This window comes from Pipra filicauda, unplaced genomic scaffold, assembly GCF_003945595.2.
Source record: "Pipra filicauda isolate LSUMZ 115617 unplaced genomic scaffold, ASM394559v2 scaffold227_size1260479_pilon, whole genome shotgun sequence".
Lineage (NCBI taxonomy): Eukaryota > Metazoa > Chordata > Aves > Passeriformes > Pipridae > Pipra > Pipra filicauda.
Window position 1 is genome coordinate 456,218 of NW_024104340.1, and position 26,283 is coordinate 482,500.

The 26,283-nt window shown below is 39.9% G+C and overlaps 1 protein-coding gene across 1 annotated transcript in view; it reads left to right on the forward strand.

Annotated features, from left to right (window-relative positions):
• The window catches only part of TSHZ3 (teashirt zinc finger homeobox 3), a 64,123-nt gene that overhangs the window by 6,068 nt on the left and 31,772 nt on the right, over window positions 1-26,283 (forward strand). The gene's annotated exons all lie outside the window — the stretch shown is intronic.

Here is a 26,283-nt window from a genome sequence, read left to right on the forward strand (position 1 = left end):
TAAAGCATAGACCACAAGAGATTGTATTGTAGTTTTCTTGAGTATAATAATGGGGAATAGAACATTGTCAGAGCTTGAAGTTGTTTGTTACCATTTTCATAAAAAGAACAGAAAGAGTTGAAATGAGTAGGGCTTAATTTCAGAGACTGCGAGATTCATCCTACTGCATTTGCCTGATTTTGCGCCTGAAAGATATTTTGGTCATCTCAGCAGAGAGCCAATCTGCAGAATTTAAACACTTCTCATTGCAGGCGTCAACTTTAAGATATTTCTCAGAAAATGTTCAAAGGGGTTTTTTTTCCCCGGGGGCGGAGGGAGAGTGGGGAAAGAGTTACCAGAGGATCATAAAATATCTGAAAGCTCTTTGCCAATGCCATTACCTGGCCTCTTCGGGCAGTGAAGAGGCAACTCTTCAAGAATAATCTAAGTTCGTATTTTAGACTTAATTATAAATTATTAATTAACTCTGTCAGGACACATGTTATTAATTATGACTCTCTTTTCTTCATCCAGAGCAGCTGTTGGGAATCTCATAAGTTGACTGTATTTGTTGGTTTGGGAGTTTACCAGTGAAGAGCCCTCCATGCCCAGCCTGCCTTACTTCCAGCTCCCATCCCTTTCCTCCTGGGCGCCGCTGCCGGGCAGCTAAGCCTGGCAGCGCTTGGGATTCGTACAAGTTTTGGGGCAATCCAGTGAACTCACAATTAGTGAACATTGTTCCTGGGGTGGTTTTTAGGTCCCGTCTGTAAATAATTCCTGGTTTAGTGAGCCTGTATGGTGGTGGGGAGGCGGGAAGGGCAGCGGCCAAGCCTGAGCGAGAGGGAAGCCAGGCAGTTTCCGTGCCCTTCCGCCAAACTCCCGCCAAACTTCACACATTGTGGTAGAGGAGGGAGCTGTTTCATTATTCGTTTGGAATGATCCAAATTCATTTACTTTTGATATTTCCATCATTAAATTGAGCCCTCTGTTTCAGTTTCTCATGTGTTCTTTGTGGAATGCATGTTGCATAAAATAGGCAATTTTTAATGAACAATTTAATGTAAATGGGTTCTGAATTTAAATTAATATTAATGAAGCTTTGAGTGAATTTATTTTGCATACGTAAAGGCTTGTAACTCTTTCACCCATACACTCTTGTCTTTATGTACTAACACATTGGTTAGGTGAATTGGCTAGTTTCCATCTTTCGTGATTAAAAAACTTTAATGGATTTTACATGGATATTTGTGCTAGTGCAGCTTTACGCAGGTTGGTATCGCTATTAAAAATGTATCTGCCTTGATATTCAGATTTTTGTAGTTAACATTTTACTGTGTTACGCCACCGTTTCTCTACATTTCTTTCTACTTTGGTTTCGCCTTTATGCTTAAAGAAAAAATTATTCCAACAATAGTCACCACAGTCAAGATGTTTTCTTTCTTTGGCTTACCTCTAATGCATTATGTATTTAGGAATGATGGGATGTTCTATAATTAATTCTGTTAGATGTAATTGCTATAATCACTTTGATGCTACACATAATAAAAGTAATATGGTAAGCATACGAAAAAATATAAACACCTTATTGTAACAGTTTCTGTAAAATTCTTTTAAAAATCTTGTTTGGAGCGGAACCTCCGCTTCTGTATTTTGTCAAAGCTAAGTTTTTTTTTTTTTAAGTACATTAGTTAGTAAATGAATTAATTTTAGATATTGAAAAGATTTTGACTGGCAGGTTGTCTTGTATGTGCAAACGTATATCCCTGGCTCTGTGTGCTATCAAGGATGTAGTTCATTAAGAAACCAGTGTTCAGCGTGGCTACAAGTGAGACATAAATATCACTGTATATCCCATGAAATAAGAGACAAATATATACGTTATATCAAAGTCCAGGACATAGGAAATAACACAGGAATGGTACTGTGGACTGGAAAGCTTCTTTGTAGCGCAAAATTATGGGAAATATAAAATGTATGAAGGGTAACATGTGACTAGAGAGGGAGTTTTTCAGGCATGGTCCCAAGTGAGAAAAAGAAGGTGATGTCCCTCCCCCTGTCTTTTTTTTTTTTTTTTTTTTTTTTTAACAAGTAGCTTTGAGTTATTGTTTGCAAACACAGTTTTTGATAGAGAGGAAATGAAAAAAATATGTGCAATGGGTTAAGCTGTGTAGCTGATATCCTTGATTCTGTACGAAAAAATGTTAATATGGCCATAGTTCTTAATTAGTTGCACACCATACTTAATGCTGCAAAGGTCACTTGGTTTTATGGTCCAGCTTTGCGCATGAATTTGTATGTTTCCCCCCAAATTTGTATTTCTCTCTCATGTATTTTCTAAGCAATTGAGTGTGCAAATCGTGGTTAAAATGCAAACTAGAAACAAGATTAGACAAATACATTCAGTGTGGACAAAGAAGAGGGTTTTTTTTTTTGTTTTGTTTTGTTAACGTTATTTTCAAATAATGCACAGCCTTTGCATGGCGAGCAGCAGTATTACATTTAACTTCTGTAAGCTGAACAAACAAACCCCGACCAACCTCTCGCTGGATTGTTCTGGGGAAGAACAGAACAGGGTGCTGTTTCTGAGTGTCTCTGGGACTGGGCTCGCTGCCGGCAGCCCTTTCCCTGCTAGGTCAAGCCTGTTGCTGGAGGGCCAGATCTCAGCAGGGGCCTCCAGGAGGCTTGGCGAGGCTGCTCCAGACTGGCAGCCATCAGTCATCCATCTGTGACACAGAGTCTGTTTTTGATGGCAGGGATGATAAAAGGCCTGGGAACTGTATAGGCCCTTGTAATCAGGGCCAGTGCTGACATCCTTCTCAACTTTGACAGCTTCTTCCTTTTCTCTCTTCACCGCCAAGACTGTCTCAACTAGATTTTTTTTTCCTCTCTCTTGTTTCATGTACTTGATCAGTCTCAGATGCTGGGAATTATTTTTTTCTGGAGGGAGGGGGAGTGTTTCTTTTAGTTTGTGGGTTGGGCAGGTGTGAGAGGAAGTCTGTTTTTTTTTTTCTTTTTTTTTTTTTTTTGTACTGTAGGCCTGTTGCTAATTAATGTTCCTCCATAAGATTCTGTCGGAGTTGAGTAATGTTTTTGATCTTTATGCCTGATAACTGCATACTTAATGAGATTTCAAAGCTGTGAGTGCAGCTCCCTACAATTATTGACAGATGCCTTTTCTTTGCCATTGGGTTCAGCTTCATAAATCCTCCTGCAGTAATGAGGTTCAGAAGTGCCACCCTGCCAGTGAGCTAATGAAAGAGGGGGGGAGGGAGGGAACAGCTCATGCCTGCCTGACACATTTTTTTCCTTTAAAATTTACTATGCAGATGTCAAGCTGTGGGACGATTACTTCAAACATGCTAATTTTTATCTTGCTTTTGTGTCAAGCCTGCATGCCATTTTTTCCCCCCCAATAATAAATAAAAATAGAAACCTCAACCTATTTAAATTTTATCATGGATCATAACTATTGAAGACTTTGATATATGTGTGTTCTTTTGCAGTTTCCAGTCAGTGGAGCAGTTTTTTGAAATCCGAAGGGCAGAGGGAGGATAAAAAAAAAAAAAGGGGGGGGGGGGGGGGAAAAGGCAGCAAGCTTCCTCGGCTGCACGTCGGCCTGCCCTAACCGTGCACTTGAAACATCGGAGATTTCATTTTAGAGTTCTGAAACTAAATCCTGGTGGAGAATAGCCGCACCATGCCAAACAGTCGATTTCCTTTTCAGCAGAGCCATACATCACTGACCCACCCTTCCCTCCCGACAGAATGACATGTGTCATTTATCACCGGGCCCTGCCAGAGCGCGGGGGGTGTGCGGGGGCAGCTCCCGCTCCAGCACTGCTGGATGTGTTCCGCCGGCCGGCCGGGGAGAGGGACGGGAGCGCCCGGGTGTGCTGGGGGCACTGCCAGAGTGACTGAGGAGGTTATGTGCTTTCATATTATCTGCTAAGTCGCCTTGTTCAGCCCCCTGAAGATTTTCCCCTCCTGTTTTCTTTCTCTCTCACTCTTTTTATTTCCTTCTTTTCCTGCCCCCCCCCCTTTTTTTTTTAAGTTTGGCAGTTGGGACAAACTGGCTGACACGTATCATTCAAGCAGCACCAGCTTGCTGGGGGTTGTGTAAATGAATCTGGGAGCTCTTGGTTTCACATGATTCAAACGTGCATTATTGAAGATGGATGTTCCTTAAAAAAAGATTGATGATGGATATCAGGCTTATAGTGCCATTTATCATTTTGAATATTATTTAGACTTGCCGTGTAAAGCTGTAACTTGAGAGTTGGATGAGCTGGGACAGAATGGAGGCCTCGGCGTGCACGTTGTGATTGATGGCTTTGCTTTCTCATTGTTTGTTACCAGATACTCGCCGGTCATTACAGGAGTGCCTTACAATTGTTTTAGGGGCTGGATTTCCGTGTGTGGATGTGTGTGTTTTTGTACAACAGGGAGAGGGACGGGCAGAGGCAGAGTTAAGTTTTTAGTGAGAGTGTTTCAGTAATTGTAAAGAATGCAGACAAAGCCATGGCCCATGCAAGGCTACAGGCAGTCTTTTGCATGAATACAGACTTGCTGTATGTAACACTAAAATATAAGCAGGACTGTAGCTGATACAGCGTAACATTGTCAGGCATTGCCAGTTACAGTACAAAATTGTGCTTGTGAACAGATTAACACACTCCAGCTTTCTTTCGCTAACAAGATCCCCTTTTTTGGGGGTCCCATAATGGCAAAGAAAACAAAGTTCTAGGACATAATTATTTCAGCGTTTACATATTTCTTTTCCTCTCATCCTCTTCACCCAGGGTTGTGAATCTTTGAGTCTTGGTGTTTGCTCCCAAGCGTCCAGGATGCTCCTGGGGGGTGGATAGCCTGGTTGTGTAAGTAGTGAAGGCAATCCCTTCCCTCTTCGAAGCACTTTTACTGGAACCAGGACACCCCCACCTGCTGGAAGAATTAAGGAAACAGCTTTTTATAGGCAATTAGCTCTTTCCTTGGAAGTGCAGGCAGGGATTTTCAGGAGATAGACACTCCAACAATGGAGCAGCTTCAGCAAGAGGCAGTGCCAAAACTTCAGGTGTTGGGGTGTTCGTGCACAAGCATCTCCAGGCAAGTGCGGTACCCAGCCCGGTTAAACTTGTTCTGAGTTGACAAACTATTGACTGTTCCTTGCCTGGCACATTGTACGAAAGTCAAGTGATTGACAGGAAGGGTAGGTAAAATTAGACAAGAATGACTTGGCTGGATCAGTCTTGAATTTGCACAGGTAGATGGTATTTTCTAAACACTGCTTGTCACAACAACTTTGCTTGTGAGATGCCCTCCTAGCAAGTAGGAATTACAGCAAGCTTTAATAAACAATGTGCAGCATTTGAGTTAAAACATGTTTCTCAAAGCCAGCAGTGACTTTATATGAGTTTTTTAGAAATTAGTTTTTCAGAAATCTAGTTCGTTATTCTTTCTACAAATTCACTTCCGTTTACTTTTGGTTAACTCAGTGGTCAAAAGTAATGAGAATTCAAGTTTATACACTTCATTCAAGTCCAACACCATGAAAAACTCTGAAAACACATAATATTTTCTGTGAAGCCTTCAACAGTAGAAGGTAAAACTTTGCTCTCCTACCCCTGCACTTGTGTAACACAGTAGGTAATTGAAGTACAAGTGCCAATTTGCTGGAACAATTGTAAACACACCTTGATACAAATGGCATCATTGCATTCTTACTGATTAGAAAACTTTGCTATTAATAGACACAAAGTCCATTTCAGGTGTAATTGGTAAGGAGCTGAGTGCACTCATGGGAAGAAACCTTGTTTTGTTTTTTGTTCGCTTTTATTCTTATCCCTTTTTTCAGTTTTATAGCTGGAGACATGATTTATTGCAGCCATCCATCTTTGGGGCTCATCCATCACATCCTGGTTGCTAGGCAATCATGGCAGCAGCTGTTTGCTTTGAATCAGACAGAAAAGTTGTCAATCATCAAAGGCAGGTGAATAGCATTAGAAACACGCTATTGTCAGACGGAATAATTAATCAAAGAGAGAAAAGATAATTAAAAAGATATGACCCTTGCAAGTACTTGCTCTGGGTTGCCTGGAAAAAAGAAAAACTGCCTGGTCTTTTCTAGACACTTAAGCAGCTGAGGGCTGATAAAATATGCACTCTGCAGTGCATAGTTTTTAATTAATTGAAAAAGGTTCAACATTCAAAGACGATGCTGGAGAAAAGTCTGATTATGAGCATAAGTAATATTTATTGTTTGCATGAAAGGCTTGACATGGAGTTCTAACTTTCTGTCACAAATCTCCTGCATGCTTGCACTAAACCTCTTTCAGCTTCACTATCTTCCCTGGCAGTTACTAGAGTGTGCGGTTAGTCTGTCCAAGGCAGGGTCCTGCGGCTTTCATCCAGCCTTTTCATCCTGGGCCACCTTTTCAGTGTATTGTCTCGTTTGCCATCCTGTGCAGAGCTATCGGAGCTGCATGAGCTCTGCCATCAGCAGGGCAGGCAAAGCTCCACGAGTCGCAGTGTTGCTCTGTGTTGGTACAGGAAAGGTGTGGAGGCAGCACCTATCTCATTTCCAATCAGCCTGTGGAATAACAGGCTCTTCTGAGCTGATTCATGAACTGGATTTTTTGGAATTGTGTGCTGGAGTGATAAAAAGGCCACTACAAAGCCCAGTTTCCAATTCCTCTGAGTTTGGATACCCTGGTAGTAGGTGCAGCAGAGGATGCCCAGCACAAGGAGTGCAGGAATGCACTTCTGGGCAGTGCAGCGTTGACCAGTGTTTGCAGAATAGCTGGGCAGAGCTAGTACTGCACCAGCCTGCCAGCCAAGACTGGTGTGATGGCAACAGCCACTCAGGAGCTGGGTGTCTGAGCCCGTAATCTGTGTTAATGGGATGACTTGTCATTGATTGTTGGGCAAAGTACTCATGTAGTCCAAAAAACCCCAACTTCAATGTTTGTTCATGCTTAGAAGATATGTCTGTGGATATGCCGATCATAGGAAACACAAGCGTGATGATTTCATTAGTTGAGTTTCTTTAAAAAAAAAAATATTTTGTAAGTAGTGATGCAGAGGTGCCTGCCACACTCTCCCTTTGTATTTTTTCATTTTTGATTTCATACTTCCTTTACCCTGTTTTTGTGCTGTCAGAAGAACAAACCCACTACTTTTAATATCAAAACTAGATATTAGTGTTGATTATCAGCAAGATTTGCAAGGATACGTGCTGTGAAATACTGGGAATTTAAATTGCAGAATGAAAATCATACACATCATCACTGCACACGCCACCCCTTTCACACTGGCTGATACCTTGGAGTGCTCTTTGCACAATTCTTTGCAGCAGTGTTACACAAGCAGCTCCTCTGCTAACTGTGTGTAGCCTGTATCACATTTTCTGCTCTCACACTGTTTCACTTGTAATCATTCCAGTATTTACTTAGAGGAGGAGAGAACACAGCTAAGAAGGAAACGGGGTACCATCTGAGTGCTGGGTATGACACATCTGCTGCATAGAGCTATTCTTCCAACACTGGGAGCAGGAAGCTCAGGCTGCAGCTAACTTGGATGACTTGGAGAAATCTGTATCCTCAAGTAACATTTCATATTAGTGATTCCTCAGAACGTCATGTTCATCAAAGTTTGTGTGAGAAATAAAAATAAGCCTCTCTAAAAGCATAGTTCTGCTTATTAGCATTAGCTTTAGAAATATCCTCTGTACGCTGTGTGACCAAAGTCAGCATCCCCCTTGGCTAATAGCCCAGCACTTTTATGTAAAGTTAGGATGTTGTTTAGAGCTGCTGGTGTGTATTTTTTTAGTTGGACTAACTTCTTTTTTCTTCTATATGTAATGATAATTCAGTCTGACATATTATTGACATCTTTTGTCATAGGTGTGTGGGCCCTGTGACTGTGCAGGGCAAAGGAGGGGATGTGTGTAAAGGAATGCTGTGCTTTCTGTAGCACGTTTCTGTGTGCTAAATAACTGTGGGATAGCCATGCCCACATGGGAAGTGACATGTTTATGGTTACAGAGCTCTTTCCTCCTTTGCTGGGAAGTGGATTTGTCTCCTTTTCACATATCAGCACCTCTGATACCTTTTCAAGTATTTGCTGTATTTCAGACCTGCTGATCACTGTTTTATTTACTGGTAGGGGAACTGTGTCAGTAGTTCCCTAATGGAGGGATATATAGTGCTGACATCAAGCAAATGTTGGCTAAGAGACATATGGATAGATGGTTGTATGTTGGAATATAGGCAGCTATTGTTAGTCTCATAGTGATTTTTTTAGCAGATTATGGATGAAAGTTCCCTGTGATAATGTTTCCTTCTGCTAGTCAAATTGGAGTGCATCTTTTGCCTCTGATTTTTCTCAGTCTCTGTTCCATGCATGGTACTGAGGGAAGACAGAATAGCTGTTCCCCATCTACAATATTTATTGATTCCCCCCAGGTGGAAGAAGTTGGACTCTACAGAAGGATTTTTTTTGTCCTAGGCCCTTCTTCATCCTTCCCCAAGTACAGGTTGCTTTTGCGCTTGTATAAAGAAAACTGTTTAGGAAGTTGAAATACCTTGGTACTGAACGTGCTAAAGCTGGATTGCCTTTTTGTTCATATGAAGTGAAAAATGGACAGAATATGTCAAACACTAGCACCGGCACAGATAGTAAACTGTTTTGCTTTAACTGGTGGAAGAATGTGCAAAGGGAGCTTAAAATAAACAGTCAAATAATAATCAGGCATTTGCCAGTGTTTAACTCGCTGTGTTAAGTAGATGTAGTACCTCAGTAGGAACCACTGAGTTACATGGTACATGTATACTGAAAAAAATATCTTGAGGAAATATATATAATGTGTGGGCTGAACTGAGTAAGTGTGCAGTGCATCTCCCCACCCTGGCACATACCCTGCCTAGTCCAGGCTCTTACACCTCAGCTCTCTGACGGGCAGTGCTCAGCTCTGTCCTCGCTGTGCGAGATCCAGGGTGTTTCTCACTGGCTTTAGAGTGAGCTGTGTTCTTAAAGGAGGGAGAATATGTGTTTCCTTCTGAAGATTTCAGAGATGAGAGAGACTTTTTATTCCACATTTTTAAGGTTAGTTGTCCTTTTTATTCCTTTCAGTGTCGCCTGCTGTTGCATCTTTTATATGCACGGTGATTTTAGGGTTTCAGTCCCACAAGCCTGTGCAGTGAAACAGAAATACTTCTTATCTCCAGTTTTCAGTTTGTCAGCAGTGTGCTTAAGAAAAGTCTTTTGCAAGCTAAACCTGAAGCTTGGAAGTTGTCCTGGTGTTCTCTAAGTGACCACCCTTCGGTGTCCAAGCCACACTGCAGTGAAATGCATAAAATACATTTGTATGAACTTATATGTTGTAAAGTATGAAAACACCTTGTTTTATTCAGCATATTTTCTAGGATACCTCTTCAGAAATGACTGGGGTAAAAGATAATGGTTTTACTGTCATAGGTGCAAGATGACTAACTCGTGTCACCTGATAATCCAGGGGTAGAGCCGGATGGCCTTGGAGATAGGGAATCATCAGATAAAAGCCATCAGGTGGGGTACTGCTTTCTCTCTAATGCCTGGGGTAATTGTGTAGGAAGGAGCAGGGGTGGAAATGCCTTCAGGAGAAGATAGAGGAAGGACTAGTGCCATGCAGAAGAAAAGACTGGTAGGTAGAGATCTGAACTGCTATATGGTTCCTAAAATAGAAATAGCTGAACTCCTGTGTTGCTCTCATTCGCTTACCTTCAAAATCCTGTATACACTGTGCTGATGTTTTAGAGTTAAACATGTGCTTTCTGATACCCTCAAATCCCCTTGCAATTGCTATATTAATTTAGTTAGTTTGGGCATAAGAGTACAATTCTGGTAACCACCTTAACCTGGTGAGTAAAGAGGAGAGACATGAACTTGGTGGACTGGCTGGGTTGGACTTGTTGCAAATTTTATTGAAAGAATATTTGAAAAGTAGAAGGTAGAACTTCAGGCAGCAAAGATACCATGTGAGTGGTTTTTTTATATGTTGAAATGTATCATTTACCCAGGATACCTTGTCTTCCTTTGTTTTTGCTCTGGGCCTGCAATAAAATGCTTCCTATCTATATTAGTTAGCAAATAGTCCGATGTAATATATGAGAATAGTGGTGCATTATTTCCTCATGCTTATATGTTTTCTGTATAAAATATTCTAGCAGCAGTGAAATCTTGCTATGTGATTGCATTTCATTTCAAGACGGTTAGCTGAATAAGCAGGAGGACAAGCAAGCAGTAAGCTGAATGAAGGGAAAAGAAATAAAATTTTACAGCACATTCTTGTTGTAGGAGTGTGCAACACAAAACTGTGTGACTCAAATGCTCAATCTGGTCTTCATGATTAAGCAATAAACAAATTACAAAACAAAGTTATCGTCATTTAGAAACTTGTGCTCGTCGTGAAAAAGTGAAATATTTAACATTTCTCGAAGGAAAACATCTTTTGTTACTTGATGTTCACTGGTTGTGTTTTTTGGCTAACAAAACTGTGTGTTTGCACTAGCGTAGAATTAAAAACTTTATAGACAGCAGACATTTTGTAAAGTTGATTTACTGAATGTTGATAAAGGAAATGAAGCAGTTAAGCTTTGTGATGAAAGGACTGTTGTGCTTTGTTGTAAGGACTGGGAGATACACTTACATTACACTTTATGTGAAATAGTTTGCTTACTTTGCTTAAGTAGAAACGTTTTTGTGTGTTGCATGTTTGTGTCATGCCTGATGTAATGGGGTGTTAATCCAGGTGTGGGTCTCCTTGGCAGCAGTACTGCGAACATGTAATAATACTAACACTGTGGAGCCCCCAGATTTTGCTGTTACATCCAGCAGAGATATCCCTGGTTTTTTTTGTGTGTGAAAAGAGACCATATAATAATTATTGAAGCGTGTCAGATCACTGATGTGCACTCTACTTTACAGACAAGACTCCCCCCCCAAAAAAAACTTTAAAATGGCGATTTCTTAACCTAAGGAATTTGCATTGTTATAATTGGGATTTTGGTTGTATTCAATGTGGGACGGACCTGGGTGGAGAAAGGAGATATTTGAGTCTTCCTTGTGTCTACAACAATTGCTTATGTGGATACTACCAGTGCCAGTTTCCAGTGTGATTAAGGAGCTGAGGACTAGAGAGGAAGTCAGTCTTTGCAGGGATGTATTTATCAGAGCATGAAAGGGGCTGTGAGCTCCCCCTCAGCTCCTGGGGCTGGTGTGGAGCCTGGCAGGTGGCACTGCTCCGGTCCTGCACAAGCCTCTTGCACCCACATGGCTCCATATGGGGAAGAACTTTGAGCTGGACCTCACAGGCCTGTATGTGATGGACCATATCTGAGAATGGTTTAGCTGAAGCAAATGCCCATCCCCTGACATACCACAGCAGCTTTACATTGACTGGTGAGGTGGTCGAGCACTCTAGAGCCATGGGGTGAAAATGAACTCAAATGGTACGGCCTGGAGAGCTTCAGTTCCTCTCCTGAGCCTGCTTCCACATTGCAGATAGGACATAAATGTGGAGGAAAGCTCCAAGATGCTGTCCAGTCCTTCTCCACGTCATTTTACGCAGCCGTGCCCTTCCTGGTAGCCATGCATGAACATCCCAGCACTTGCTGGGCAGTCTCCCCCTGTCCTTGCTGCAGAGGGATGTTAGCCTGGCCTGCAGAGTTTCCTGTTGCACTTTCCAGTATCCTACAGACTGACTTAGCTGTCAATAGCTTGAAGGAAAGGTTTGGAGCAGTCTGTATTGCTGTGGACTGTCCTTTGGAGTAAGCCATGGGGAGTGATGCTCCCAATGTTTGTTCCTGTTCAGACCCAGTCTGAAGCCACTGAACTCAAATGTGGTTCACTTCTGTTGACTTTACTGGGCTTTACACCGAGGTCTGTAGAGCCAGTTTAAGGAACAGAATTTCACCTGTGTTACCTGATAACTGATGTGCTTCTGCTCCCTCCTGTTGATGCAGTGTACACACAGACAGATTCTGGTAGACGGTTCTTGGCTGGGTTCTCATCTTGCCAAGTTATACACTTTTGTGCTTAAGAACCTGTAAGGATTTGGGAGTAGATGCTAAGCGGTTGTTTTTCCGGAGAGGGGTGTAATGTAATACTAATGATTCAACCAGGAATGGACATTTTGTTTGATTTAATCAGGTGGAATATTTTAAAGTGTTTGAAATAATTATACAGTTATTAACATGATGCCAAGAAACATTTGTTAATATTCAGAATAGTATTAAGTTATAAATAGATGATATTATCAGTCGAGTGTCTGTATTGATAGGTAACCGAATTGTGCAAATTTGGCTGTTGATTCTATTCTAAAAGCACACTCTTTATCCTTACTCTTTTAGTACAAAATTACATCTCGTTATGGGTAATATGTCATGTCTCCCTAAAAATGTGATCTTGATTTTCATCCCTATGATGATACTTTATTCAATAAATCAAAATCTTCCTCAACAGTTAGCAACCAACTTATTTAATGGTTATGTCTGAAATGTTGATACAGGGAATTTAGCAGTTAACAGTGTTTATACATTCCAGAAGCATTAACAGGTTAGGTTATACTGGAATTCAGTAAATATCCCTGAAACGTGTGGGAGAACTCTACACTATGCAGTGTCTCAGCAATCGGCCGCCAGACATCTCGTGAAATACCAAATGTAATAATAAAGTTTATAGTGATGATATTGTCAGGAGGCACACATTGTCCATTATCACTGAAAACAGGGGGAGCAAGGCCTGATGTTTAGACTGTGGCAGTAGAACACCACAGATGTCCTTATCTCCTGGAGATAGTTTTGTACTGAATCAGTGGGTTTTACACATTCTTGTGTATGAAAAAAAATGCTCTTCACCTTCTGAGTATTTCTGAAGAAAATAAAAGGAGGATAGTTTTTGTACATGTTGAGGTTGTTTCCCATTTCTATAATCGAAGTTCAGCAAAATATCCTTAGTAAATCTGTAATTTTCCCAGTAGCTTTTTCCCTTTGGCTGCTGGTTTTCCGTTACTGCTGTCTAAAATGGACATTCTGCTAAAATCAGTAAAAAATGGCCATTTACTAGCTACAGTCTGCATGCTCACAGACAGTAATTTGCTGGCTGCATTGTACCTGATGTATTTAGCAGCTGTGGGGTGGGTAACCCCAAAGCAAGCCAGGACTCCTTAAAACTACTACTATTTTTTTGTCTCTGTGCAAATAGATGACATTTTCTCAAAACACGTCTTCAACAGTTTTTTACTTCTGTTCCTTATGACAAAACATGGCAAACAAAGACAGAACATAAATTACAGCTGCAGTCCTGAAGTTTGAAGTTGCATTTTAGCCACACTACACTGGGTATTACTATTATCATTATTATCTTTTGGTGCTTGTATGTATGTAAATTACATTAAAAGTGAGATCAAGGCATTAATGAAATATTGGTGATGTAAGTGGAAAAAAGATGAACAAGCTATTATAAGATGTGAAAAATAAAAAAGATATTGTCTTAATTTTGACAGTGAACCAAAACCCACCAATTGTGTAACATGAGAATATTTTTAACAAATATTCCCTTAAAGCTTTGCTGTGACCATGCCCTCAATGGCATCTCCAGTCTGTCAGCAACTCCATTATAAAATCCTCTTACAAGGATGCAGCTTTAGATTGTTACCTAAATCTCTGCTATTTGGAGTGTTTTGCTTTGCCTGAAAGCAGGGCACACTTCTGAAAAGATCTACGTGTTCAAAGTATTTACGTTAACAAATTGTCATAAATACATTCTTTGATATTCAGGTTCTCCTATTTTCTGCGGCCTGCTTATTAAAAATAATTTCAGAAAACCTCCCTTCAGTCAAAAGTGTCTGGTAAATGCTGGTATTTTGAAGTTTAAATAGATCTTCATACCTTAGATAGTGATATATTTATTTATTATATATGTCTAATGGATCTGAAACTTGAAACCACAGAACTGAATTCAGGCATCAAAACTAGGAATATATGGTTCAGGGAAGCCTAACTTTTGATACATATACATGCATTTTTTCTTGGGAAAAAATATTGCAGTGAGAGATGAAGTTCTTGAAATTAGATATGTTCATAATCTGTCAGTCTATGTAAAGAACTAACGATATTTCAACATATATTTTATGCAGTGTAAGAGAGTATTGGTACTGAGTGAAATACATAGCTCCCTTACAGTAGTCTTTTAAATTTTTTACTCTCATTCACATTAATTCCTTAAAAAAACATACTTCAGGGCTTTCTTACAAATACTATGTATCCAGAATATACAGGTTTTAGCACAGCGTAGCTGGATATTTTTGGGTCTGTTCATTGCCAGCCAAAGGAGACTGGGATCGTAGGGAACGACAGTATGATGTTTTGCTTTCTTTTTTTCCTCAGATACAATAAAACTACTCGGAGAAGTAAAATTTTAGTCTATCAAATAGGTTTTTATTTATCCCCCAGTACTGAAGGAATCAGGAAGTGGGAATCCCCGTCTGTGTCCATGTGGCTGTACCAGAACGTTGCTGCCATTTGATCGTTACGTTGCCAAAGGAGCCCAAATCCCAGCCAGGCTGGTGTGTGTGTGGAACTGGCAACTACCAAGCTTGCCAGGAGAAACAACATTTAAAATATCTGTTCTTTTTTTAGTTTGTTGGTTTTTTTTTTTTAATAGTAAGTGCTATGATTTTGGACTTTCCTATTTTGACATCGCTTTGGTACTGTGGGCAGTTGTGGGTTTAAGAAAATGAGGTATAGAAACATAATGCTGTAAATTAGGAATTCCTGAATTTTCTTGGAAGGAAAATCAGAGGTTTTTTTATACCTTATTTTTCAACGCATAAAGTGGAGAGGGTGCACATACCTTTCTTCACAAGAGAATTCTGAAAATTAATGCTTACACGCACAGTTTTGTAATTAGATTGTGATGTGTAGGTGATACTTTTGAGGTGGAATTTCTAATCCAACCTTTGTTTTGCTGTGTATGTTTAGCCTTTGCTGTGGTTTGGCAGTATATTCTTTATCATTAGTCATTCATTGTACGACAGTTAAAGAAAAAAAGGAGCTTGTATTTTAAGTTGTCGAAGGAATGGGTCTATTTTTTTTTTTTTTTAAGTTTTAGAATTCAAAAACTGAAGTGCGGGTTAAACAGCTGCAAAGAAAAAAGAAATCCTCTTAATAGTCAAATGATTCTAAATTAAAAAGGAAAGAAAACAAACAATCAAAAATCCTTATCAAGTTCTTTGGGAAACAGAAAAGGAGGAAAAAGTCTAAGGAAAGCCAAACCAGCTAATGTTACAGTTGTCACAATTACTCATATCCTATGCTAGAGCTTGAGGAAGCAAGGTAAAAATGAGCCAAAAGTGGCCTTGGATCTAGTGGATATGGCTTCTGCTCATGTCAGTGTTTGCATCTGAGTCTCAGTTTCAAATCTGGCTTTACTCTTCACAAAAAGCTATGTTTAACCATGTAGTTCTAAAATAAAAGAGGAAGGAGTTCTGCATGCTATATAAATAGAGAAAGGGAATTTTTTTTTTTCAGATATATGAAGAAAATGACAAGGAATATTTTTATTAATTGTAGATATTCTTAAATTATGTCATATTATTGTGCTTAATTTTTAGATCATTTCACAAAAATACTTTTCCTGAAATTGTTTCAAATTATAATTCTTGGTATATTTAGTTAAATCTATATTTTGCAGACAAATAGTGTGACCCTTATTTCTTAGTCACCTCACGGACTGCACGAAGGCTACTTACATGATTACTGGACAGGTCTACTGCTCTGAAAATTTCTGATTCACGGGCAACATGCAAAAATATTCTCAAATACTTTATGTATGCATATAACAAAGTATATTTATATGTTGTGATAGAACACTTATCTATTTGTACAGAGAGATGTTATATGTATGCACACGTGCAATATTTTGTAACAGAATCTTTATTAGGTACCTGTGTAACTTACTAAGAAGTGAAACCCCTAATTTGCCATTGTTCTGGAAGTAGTCTTAATATTCCAGTTTGTGAAGTGCTTTGGATACTTGGTATTTCAGTAACTGCTGTATCATGGTCAAGTTTTCCTATTTCTTCCCATAAATACCTCTCAATTATGCTGCTTGAGGCCCAAGTACGTTGAGAAGCAATCCAAAAAAATCTGCCAGACTTTTTTAGACTCCTAAATAGCTCTGATATTAATTAGCCATAGCATTTGTGTGTAAAAAGAGATATTAAGGAATTTTATAGCATATATTATTTATAGCATTTTTTACTCTTAAATCCTGACACAGTTCTGTGCACAGGCATTTGACAATAATCCCATTAAAACGGTTAAAAACATTCTTAAAATGAGTTACATAAAACTGTGTGGTATCTGTAAAATCTGTGGCGATGTGGTTTAGAACAGAAGTTTTGTCATATTTGGTTGAACTGATCCCAACACCCCTGTGTGGTTTTTGATTAGGCACACGAGTGCCCGCTCTGTACATACTCAGTTTCTGGTTTTCCCGTTCTTTTTCCCTCAGCCCTCTGCTCTGATGATGTGCTGGAGAGCAGTCTTCGTGCCATTGATTTCTGTCTGTCTACCAAAGAATGAAGTTTGCTCATCTCGCACACCCACGTCTGTCAGTACCACACCAAGGGTCAATCCCATGAGGGGCAAATTGAAGAAATGAAAACAAATAAATTATAAAATAAAGTGACAATAATGTGCAGTAGCATAAAGGTTGCTTTGGGCTGCTTTTGAGAAAGCCAGCTAATGACTTGCCCTGTTGGATGGTACGGGAAGGGTGTGGATCCCATCTCTGTGCGGGAGGAGGGGACGGGCCGGCCGAGCTGGGAGCAGCCATGGGGGAACACGGAGCTGCCTCTTCCTTGCACCTTTTCCCTGCTACTCTGATGCTGGAGAGGTCACAGAACAGGCAGAATTCTGTGTGTTCAGAGGGGGTAGCTCCTTGTAAATAAGGTTATCGCGGGAGTTGGAGCACTGTGAGCCAGGGCGCTAAAATCAGGCCCAGGAGTATTACGGGGTTTCACTGTGTTCCATGTCACTGCAGACATTCACTGACTGATGCTTGTGAAGCTTTTTAAATTCCTCAGGAAAAAAATTCAACTGCAGAATATTTCAAAATGTAATTTTTTTTTTAAAGAGTTTTTTTTTAAACAAATGATCCATGCAGTAGAATTTTCATAATGTATTTACACAGACAACTGGTAGTGTGTGTGCGTGTGTTCAACATTTACAAATACTGGCCTAATGCAGCTGAAGCATTCAAGTCTCTTTTAAGATTGTAATTGAAGTAACATGATATAAATGTAAACTTTAGCTTAGAGCACACAGAGCATACAAGACAGTTTGACACCTTCATTTCAGCAGTAAGAAATTACCATTGTCTCTTGTTTCTTGCTTCTAGCTTATATGACCAAGCCAAAAAGTAATTACACAATTAGGGTTGACATACTGGTTCCTGTAATATTTCTTGCTCTAGTTTTTTGGTGGCTTATTTCTACTTCAGATTTTCCAGTCCTTTGTAATTCATACCAAGATGTCCATTTTCATTGCAACAAATTTACTCATGAAGACTGCAAGTCTTGCATAATTTAATGATGAAAAGGCAGCATTTCATTTTCTCCAAATGTAGTTATTTGTAGATTAAAGATAAACATTTGTGGAGCTAATATGGTTTTTGTAAGAATTTTGTCACCAACTTGAACACTTGAATTGTTATGTAAAGGAATGGAAAAGTGTGTAAATAATTACTGGATTATGCATTTTAAAAAGAAGGATATGCAGCAATGTGCAACTGCTGATCTGGACAGGAACCACTCTCTATAGGTCAGATAGCAGTTTTCTGTATTCTGCATATACAGAATGGGAGTAATTGATGTTTTTCCCATTCTTGGGGGCACTTGGTAGTGAGCAGCAGTCAGTGTCTCTCAGAGCCAGGGGGTCCCTCAGTCCAGCTCCAGGTATTCAGCAAGAGCAGGTCAGATGCAGTGCAGCCCTACCACCCATCTGGTCCTTGGTACAACTTGTTTCCCTGTCTGTTCCTCATTTCTGAGATGTGTAATGCTATTTCAGAGTCCTGTAATTCTGTACCTCCAGACTTGCTCTCTCCAGGAATATTCTGGGACAGTTGTGCTTTATCACTCGCTTGATTATGTAGTTATGCTTGGGAATTTTTCTGGGATGAAGTAAAAGCAGTGCTATATGGTATTGTTAAGCTGTTCTCTGGGGCTTTTTGATTTAACAAAAAAACCCAACATAATTCTGTGCTTCTTGACCATTCCTACACTGTATCTTAATCTTCAGAACACAGCAATGATAATGGGATGGAGATCCTGGATGAGTTTAGGTGCAGGGTGAGGCATCTGCTGCAGATTGGAGTTGTCCTTGTCTACCACAGCTAAACTGGCTGTTCAAATCTCTTGTCATGAGATTTCCTTGCTTTTGATCCAGACACGGGAGCTTCATCTTGTCTTGGAGCTGAGTCTGTCGTTATATAAAATACAATGGAGGGCCGGGAAGGAAGTATAGTGAGTTTGCTGGTGACAAGCCAAGTGGAGGGGGTTTGCCAAGTATTAATCATTTGTATAAAGCTGCATCCAATCTTCAGCCAAATGAATCTGTTCTGCCTTGGTTTCTCACAGTGACAGCATCAAGATATTAGTAGTTTTGTAACAGAGTTGTCTTTTTACGTGCTCTTGAAATTCTTGCTACCTCCTTGTGTGTTGAGTATTCCTGGGAAGGGACTTTGCACCTCCTTGAATTTCCCTGTATGAGTTTCCCAGTTAGGGCAGATTACATAGTTACAGGTATAAAATAGACTTTGTGCTCTTTAAAATTAATTCTTCCTCTCCCAGCCCTCCTCTCTGAGATGTCACTGGGTTGCAGTATCTTCTCTGCAAATCAAGGCTTGCGACATTGAGCAGCACTGTGTTATGGGGAACATTTCTACAGGGAAAGACAAAAGGAGAAGGATTCTTCTTGTAATGGGCTACTGCTGTTTCAGCCAGTTATTCTTTTAACTAGAAAATGAGAGTACACATAGAGGCTATTAAATCATTAATTACAGCATGTACTTCTTTCTCTAAACACAGACAAAACACGGTTGAGACGTAGCAGAAAGAAATAACTTTCTCTAATTTTGAAACTAAGTGCAGGATGTGAGGTATCAAGCAGGAACCATGCACAAAGTTGTATTTTTTTCTGATGGAGTTTATACCAGCATTTTCCTTAATTATTCTTGATGTTTTGCCCATTACACCATTAGCTTCTTCAGAGGACAAAGATAAGTTGCCAGTATCCACAAGAGCGAAGTGTGAAAGCATTTAATTATTGATATCTTAGTAACCAAGGTTCCAAAATGACATTGTCAAAATCCATAATGATCAGACAGAAAATGTATCAGCTTGTTGTTGAAAAATATGGCTCAGACCATGGGATCAGAACATGCACAGTTCAAGAAATGAAACCACCGGTTTCCTACATTTCCACTATGTAACTGCTTTACCCCGTATTTTCTGCTCCTGAAAATTCTTATTGTTCATGTTCTCCTCATTCTTCCATTTTAATTTTAGCCTTTTCTTGATTGTTAATCTAATACATAAGTTTCACTAAATGAACTCGTGCGTTTTCACCAGGTGGATCTGTAAATCAGTTAAACGGTCAAGCAGAGTCTAATGTTATAATGGTCCATGTTCTCCATCTCTTTAAAATACAGTTTTCATTAACAGAATATAGCTGTTTAATACATATTTTCTTTGTATCTTGAATTAAGGATTTCTTTTCTCCCTCCTGCTGAAAGCTGTGGGAAGGGTACACAACTCTGGGAGAAACCATTCCTGTGCACAGAATTTCTCGTTGCAACTTCCTGGCACAGGAGCCCGGGGGCTGGAGGTGGAGGGTCCAGGGGGGGAGGTAAAGCAGCACCCAAGGGAAGCTGCAGGGGACAGCTGCCAGAGGGTTGTGGTTGTGTGTCCCTGCTGCTGCTGTGTTCCCAGTCCTCTGCCCTCCTGCCTGGGCGTGAGTGAAGGATGGAAAGGATCCAGGAGGAGGGGGCAGCTCGTGGAGGCTTTGCCAGCATTGTGTCCCATGGATTTACACCTGGCAGGCTGTGACGTGTCACATCAGGTCTCCCCTGGAAAAGAGCTTTGTGGCAGTTGACACCTTTCCCAAGTCAGGGATCTCCTGCCCTGCCCTGTGTTTCCAGAGTGGGTGTTGCACAGGTTCTGTTGGGTCGTGCCATGGAGGTACTGCTGTGTTGCTCCTCTTCCCTCTCCTGTAGCGTGTCTGTCTACCTGCTCCTGGGGCACGTGATAGCTGAGACCTCAGGGAGCAAGTGAGTTTGTAAACAAATAAACTGGAAAAGTTACCTGAATATGTATTGAAATAATTAAAAGTTATTTGAGTGTATATTTCGTCTACAGCCAAATTAAAAAAGTAAAATAAAATTCCCTTGCTGAAGTGCTATTTACCATTAATATATTTAATTAAAAGATACTTCTGTGTTCCATTTTTCACTCTCTCACAGGTGCCAGAGCTTTCATGTTTATTAATAGCATTGGATCAAATAATGCAGATGTTTGATTTCAGACGCTGGGATATGTTGCAGGTTAATCTTTCTAGAAGGATACGCTAACACTATTTTGGCTTCCTTTGTGCCGTGAAGTGTTTTATGAAGTACTTTCAAAATAGGGATACTAGGGTAAGAAAAAATTAGGTTTCAAATTTGCTTCTACTTTGAAGGTTTTTTTCTAATTCTGTTTCCAACAATGGATCTTAATGTGTAAAATATCCCTATAAAATTGTTACATTACAGGGTATGCATTTCACAGAGACAAAGCTATTTAGGATTCTTTTCTTCCATGTACTAGTGGTTTTACTTTCTTTATTCAGTGATTATGTCTTACAGCCTAAATAGCTGAAATGTGGGTATTTAATTTGTGCTGCAGTGCTCTTCCTGAACTTGCTGCTGTTACAGGTACAGAGGGATGCTTAGAAAATGAGAGGTCACTGCTGCAACACTCATGTGCAGCTACTGCAAGGCAAATAACTTAAAAGGTGTTTCTATACAGCAAGTAGTGCAGTAGGTAACTGGAAATAATTTTTTTTTTTTTGCTTTTGGCAAATAATGTTCAAGAACTGTGATTTATTTAATTATTACTATTAAAAAAAAATACAACAAAACAGGCAATTGATGATGCCCGTGTAATGTTTAGGGATATCTCATCAGCATTTGTCTTAACCATCCCTGTGAGAAAAATATTCTCATAAAAAGATGATTTCTTTGCTTTCTTTCATACTAGAATGTCAGAATCAGCTCATTTATCTGGTATCATTCTTTGTATATCCAGAGGTTTACTTTCTTCGTTATCTCCTAAATGAACAGTATGATGTACTTTTCACTAAAAGCAAATATGGCCCTTGTTTATTAAACTTTATCCCTTTTCCTACCTCTCCAGTTTTCTTTGAACCTGTAGTGTCTAGAAGATTAGTAATTGGTGCTATGTGGGTGATGCTGTGTGATAAAGGAATGGGCTATTCATAGTCCATATTCATAGATCTAACAGCAGTTATCATTTTTGCATTATTTCTCGTGTTTCCTTTGATGTCCAGTACCTTGACAGAGTGTGGGGTATTACAACTCTTTATGTCTGAACCTACTGTTATTCTTCATGTTTACTGCAGTGGTAACCAGGGGCCCTGTTCAGAACCAGAGTCCCCTTGTACTAAGTACAGCTGCAAAGCATATAACAACATGGGCTTTGCCTTTAAGAGCTTGCAGGATAATTTAGTCAACATTATTTTTCTCTAAATATTGCCTTTTTTTCTTACTTATCAAAAATAAAAAAAAATAAAAAGTTTACATAACATCACGTTGTGAGGTGAGGTCGGATATTTTGACAGTGCCCATTGCCTCAGCAAAACTTCCTGCAGGGTTTTTGTACTGTATTCAGCAGTTCATTACCTGGCTGTAAAACCCTGGGCTGAATGCTGGAAGAAGACAGTTTGAAAATCCTCTGTTGACTGCTGTCATTTTTTAGCCAATTCCAAAGGATTTTCCTACTGAAATCTCATTTTAATTTCACTAAGAATTGGGCATTTAACATCCACGAGCCTTTGAAAATCTCAACTTCAAAGGGAAAAGGCAGTTTTAAACATACACAAAGGTGAGGTTTATCTGTTTTAGATGAATGGTTATGTACATGCAGTTTATAAGAAAGGATCTTTATTTTTATAAACCATCATGTTTCAGTTCTTGCTGTGCACATTGTTTGAGTACAGTATGAAAAGTAATTTTATTTCTAACAGAAAAGCTTGGCTTGTGTGAGTATGGCAGTACAAATTCACTGATCGTTGCTGCTGTCCTGGTTTTGGCTGGGGTAGAGTTAATTTTCTTGCTAGTAGCTGGTACAGTGCTGTGTTTTGGATTTTAGGATGAGAATAATGTGGATAACACACTGATGTTTTACTTGTTGCTATGTAGTGCTTACCCTGAGTCAAGGACTTCTCAGTCTCCCATGCTCTGCCAGTGAGGAGGGGCACAAGGGGCTGGGAGGGAGCGTGGCCAGGACAGCTGACCCCAACTGGCCACAGGGGTATTCCAGACCAGAGAACATCATGCTCAGTGTATAAACTGGGGGAGTTGGCCAGGAGCCACTGATCACTGCTTGGGGACAGGTTGGTTTTTTTGGGAGGGTTTGTTTTATTTTTCTCTCTTTGGTGCTGTCCTTTTAATATATTATTATTATTGTTATTATTATTATTATTATATATTCAAGTAATTAAACTGCACTTAACTCAGGGGTTTTAACTTCTTTCCAGTTCTCCTTCCACCCCACCGAGGGGATGAGCAAGTGGCTGTGTGGTACTTAGTTGCCAGCTGGGGTTAAACCACGAGTACTGTTGAGGCCTGTTTTTGAGTAGTTTTGGTGCTTGCTCAGGAACAATCAGTACAGGTGGGCAGGGATGGGAACCATGCAGATCTTTGTGCTCTCTCCACACCTTTTCCTTCGTGGTGGGCAAAGCCAACCCTCATCCACAGTGCAGGAGGCTGTGGATTGCTGGTTTCTCCTGCATTCCTTAGAGGGCAGGTGGTGTGAAGCAGGCTGAAATCAGTGTGTTTCTGCTGAGAACAGAAATCCATCTCATGATGGATTTATCAGTTGTGTTAGCATCGCAGTAAACCTGAAAAAGTCTCAATGTTGAGTTAGTAAAGACCAGCATCCCCAACAATAAGCATGGGAGGGCACACAGACTTTTTGTCACCTTTGTCACATGCTCTTTCTGGCATGAGGGGACCACCTGCAGCACTTGCAGATTATGCACAGTGTATATTGATTTTTTTTTTCCCCCCTTAGGTATTTCAGTACGTCAACAATAACTGCACTTGTGTATCTTATTACTACAGATGATTGCAAAGAATTTCTTAAGCATTAATTAATTATAACATCCCAATATGAAAGCCAAATTCTGCATTAGTATGCAATTCCATTAAAATCAGTGGAGCTGCTTTTAAACCTACAAGGGACTTGACCCAAAGGTGTATGGTGGAGTTTATTGGTTATTTCAGTAATTACAGAGAAAGAGAAGGTGAAAGGGATGAAATGGGTTGGCTGAAGTCATACAGCAAATCAGAACTCGGACTAAACTTGAGAACCCTGGCTCTCATCACAGAGTTTTTACTGCTGTCTCACAAGCTCAGATCTCTGGTAGGGTTTCCTTAGATTTCTGACTATACTAATGTAATGTAAAAACTATTAATTTTTTATTCAAGTTTTGCACAATTCATGGAGCAAACTCTTGAAGCTTTCTGTGGAGGACACATAACAAGTGTCGCAGCTGAACTCCCATCTCCTTTCTGCATTTGAAGCTTCTTTCAGTCAGTTTCAGAGAGGAAAAAAAAAAAGGCTCTGCAAATTTTCAACCTCTCTTGATAATAAAATGGAACAACGTATTTTTATGTTTATGCTTCTTAAAAATAGACCTATATATCGAAAATGATTTAGTTGTAAGAATTTCAAGAAACCTTTTGAATAAAGTTTACCAAATAAGTAATGTACAGTGGTGGCTTTAGTTGAGAAACTGTTACTAAATAGGTCTATGTATAAGTTAGTTTTCAATGAACCTAAGAGTAACTTGAATATTTGGCAGCAGGAAAAAAAGCACTTGTCTGCTATTTTGCAACATGCCCGTTGCTCCAAGTGATGGTCAGGACTCTTGGAAGGAATGCTAAAAACTGAGGCAAGAAAGGACCTTTCAGCATCCAAAAGGCAGATTTTTTCAATATAAAATAAGGAAATATTGCTTCTCCCAGGATGAACCTAAAGGTGAATTATAGCCAGGTACCAAATGGAAAATTGTGAATTCCCCTGGTGTCCTTACAATTTTATTATGGAATCCAGAGTGATGTCTAATTTAAAATAAGTTGTCCATTTTTCCCATGACTTCTCAGGAACATTTTTTTTTCCTTTGACTTAAGCTTAGTATTTTGAAGCAGACCAATTTTGCTTTTCATACAATTTAAGAAGAGGGAGCAAAGGAGGGGCTAAAAATAGAGCTCATAATGGAACCTGTGTATGTCCTTAACCATGGAGAGACACTTATCTGTCCATTATGTTGTTGACTAATGTTAACTTCTGTGCTGCTGTTGTAATGTATTGCATTAAGCTAAATGAAGCTATTGTGTGATGTATCAAGATACAGTCACGTAGGTTGCCTGGCTATTTGCTCTTGTTAGTGTTGTATGTGATGGACTTTAATAAGCTGTGAAGGGCTCATGGAGTTACTCAGATGAACAGTATATGGGTTTGTGCCTCGTCCTGAAGCCCTTCCGTGCTCCAAACTTGTACCAGACTTGTACCAGCTTCATGGGAAGTTGCCCAAGTGTAGCACCTGCCTGGCGAGGCTCATAAACACTGCCTGAACATGTGTTCTCATAACAGGTCCCCGAGTTATAAATTCACCTTTTCTGATCAGTGGGGTGGATTTGGGGATCAGTGTCCCTATGGGAGGGAAGACTCCTGTGTGTTCTCCATCAAGCTGCTCCATGGTCACTGGAGCAGTTGGAGGGACCCACAGGGCAGGGACTGGTCTCACCTCCCCTGCTGCACCCCCAGCCCTGGGGAGTGATGACCATCCACAGGCCTGGGCTCTCCCCTGGGCTCTTTGAGCAGGGAGATGAAAAGCCTGGCTTGCCTTTAGAACTTTTCTTACGTGTGCATATATGTGTTAAAAATCTGTAAACAAGTATTTATTTACATGAATGCTCCGCTGGCTCCAGGCAGGGTTTGCGGGGAGAGGTGATATCAATACTCTGCTGTCTCAAAACTCCTTCCACTTGTATTCAAATCAAGTAACACCCAATGGCTCTTACTGTTTTAACATAAAGTAGCAATAATATCCTGGACTGTGCTTTGAAAAAGTCCTTAAATATGGTTTTAGGAATGCAGGCTGTGGGAAGAGGCAGACACATGCCTACGCTGCAGCAGAGTTCTGATTTTTGTGTAAATGCTGGATTCTTCTTACTAAGATTTCATAATGTTTTCCAAACAAGGCTGTTACATATGTTACAGTAAGGGATGAGTTTTATAAATAAATTTGTGGTTCATACGTGCAGTTTTTTGTTCTGCAGCATGCACATAAAATCTCTCCCTCTTCCTCCCCTCTTGTTTATCAGGGTGCATTAGGAAAGGCTAGTACCAGTTCTCTATTAAGGTAGATCGTGATTCAGCCAAGATAAGCAAGCAAATTTGAAATTCAGAGATGAAATTGCCCTTATTTCTTGTGTGTGTGCTGAGTTAGTGACCCTCTGCCCCTCCAGACAAACTCGTATGTTGTGCAGTTTAAATGTGCTGTGAAGCTGGTCATTCAAAATTCTTGACTTTGATAGTTTGCATTTTTTGTTTGGTCTTAAGTTTGCTCTAGTGCTGCAATGGTATAGAAGGACTCAGGGTCGTTTTCAGTTGTTTTTTTTTTTTCCTTCTGAAACAAAGTTATTTCTTTAGAAGATTATTTAGAAGATTGAAAAATAAATTTCTTTAATATTTGTGGGCGCATTTCTGCTGCTTTCTCAGTGGTGTTCCTTTAATGACAGCATGACTGGTTACTTTTAGAAATCGTATGAAAACCAAGTGCTCCTCAGCCTGTTGCCAAGCATTGTTCTTCAGTGTGTTTTACAAGAGGTACTTTTCTTGTTGTTTTTCATGTTAATAACATTATTTCTGCAGGCATGTTCCTACTTATTTCTCTGCCTTAAGGAAAGTGTTAGCTCATGAGC